The sequence below is a fragment of the Cebus imitator genome, unplaced genomic scaffold (genome assembly GCF_001604975.1).
Source record: "Cebus imitator isolate Cc_AM_T3 unplaced genomic scaffold, Cebus_imitator-1.0 Scaffold356, whole genome shotgun sequence".
NCBI lineage: Eukaryota > Metazoa > Chordata > Mammalia > Primates > Cebidae > Cebus > Cebus imitator.
The window spans coordinates 1,381,758-1,383,075 of record NW_016107671.1 but is presented as its reverse complement, the minus strand read 5'-3'; the positions used below and the strand labels follow the sequence as shown (position 1 = coordinate 1,383,075).

The 1,318-nt window shown below is 35.1% G+C and overlaps 1 protein-coding gene across 3 annotated transcripts in view; it reads left to right on the top strand.

Annotated features, from left to right (window-relative positions):
- ZNF585A (zinc finger protein 585A) overlaps positions 1 to 1,318 on the top strand; it is a 23,203-nt gene that overhangs the window by 9,735 nt on the left and 12,150 nt on the right. The window contains exon 4 of one of the 3 annotated variants that reach the window (XM_037730709.1): positions 306 to 460. The exons of the other annotated variants lie outside the window; for them this stretch is intronic. The gene's annotated coding sequence lies outside the window, so the exon portion shown is untranslated. The remainder of the gene's footprint in view (positions 1 to 305; positions 461 to 1,318) is intronic. 3 annotated transcript variants of the gene reach the window in all.

The following is a 1,318-nucleotide window of genomic DNA, read 5'->3' as shown; positions in this document are numbered from 1 at the left end:
GGCCTCCCAAAGTGCTGGGATTACAGGCTTGAGCCACCGTGCCCGGCTATTATTTTTCTTTAAAAAAATTCTTTATTTCCATCTCATGTTGCTCTCTTGTCTTAATCTGCTCTTTGCCACCTTTTGTGACTTGCAGGGTCTTTTCATTTTCAAAAATTTATATTACTATATTCTTAGTCTGTCATTTTCCATAAGTAGTTCATTGTTTTAGTGAATGTGGAGGATATGATTTCTTCTGTTGTATGTCAATTTACTTCTAGTGTATTCCTCTTAATCTCTTTTTTTTTTCATTCTTTTACTCATAGTATCTTTGTACATCAGGAGATGTTTATTACTATCTTTGAATGAGGAGATTTCTTCCTGACAAACTGTTTATAAGAAGATCATTTGGTGAGGTGTCAAAACTCCATTCCAGCCTAACATGACATCACCTTGATTCCCCATTAAATTTTTTGATAACGTGAGTTTTGGGGACTGGGGGTTAAGTGTGTGTAGGGTATGAATACGCAAGTGTATGATGAAGAGAAAATTAGAGCATGTGTATTCTTTTCAGATATATGGGGAACTTTTGTTTTTAACCTTTATTTCAAGTTTATGGGTACAAGGACAGGTTTGTTATATAATTTGTATCATGGAGGTTTATTATAGACTTTCATCACCCAGATATTAAGCCTAGTACCCATTAGTTATTTTTTCTGATCCTTTCCCTCCTTTCACCCTCCACCTTCCAAAAGGCCCCATTGTGTGTTGCTCCCCTCTTTGTGTCTATGTGTTCTCATTATTTAGCTCCCACTTATAAGTTAGAATATGTGGTATTTGGTTTATGTTCCTGCATTAGTTTGCTAAGGATAATCTCCTCCAGCTCCATCCATGTTCCTGCAAAAGACAGGATCTCATTCCTTTTTATGGCTGCTTGGTATTCCACCATGTATATATACCATATTTTCTTTATCCAGTTTATCACTGATGGGCATTTAGGTTGATTCCATATCTTTGCTGCAATGAACGTATGTGGGTATGTGTCTTTGTAAGAGAATAATTTATATTCCTTTGGGTATATACCCAATAATAGGATTGCTGGGTCAAACAGTATTTCTGTCTTTAGGTCTTTGAGGAATTGCCACACTGTCTTCCACAATGCCTGAACTAATTTATACTCTCACCAATAGTGTATAAGCATTTCTTTTAAGAAATGACAATGATGTAAGCCTCATAAACAGAATCAACACACATCACAAAGAAACAAATTGTAATCTCTGAACATGATTAAATGAAGAAATAAAAAAAAAAAGGTACCTTTTAAGAATCATGCTTTTAG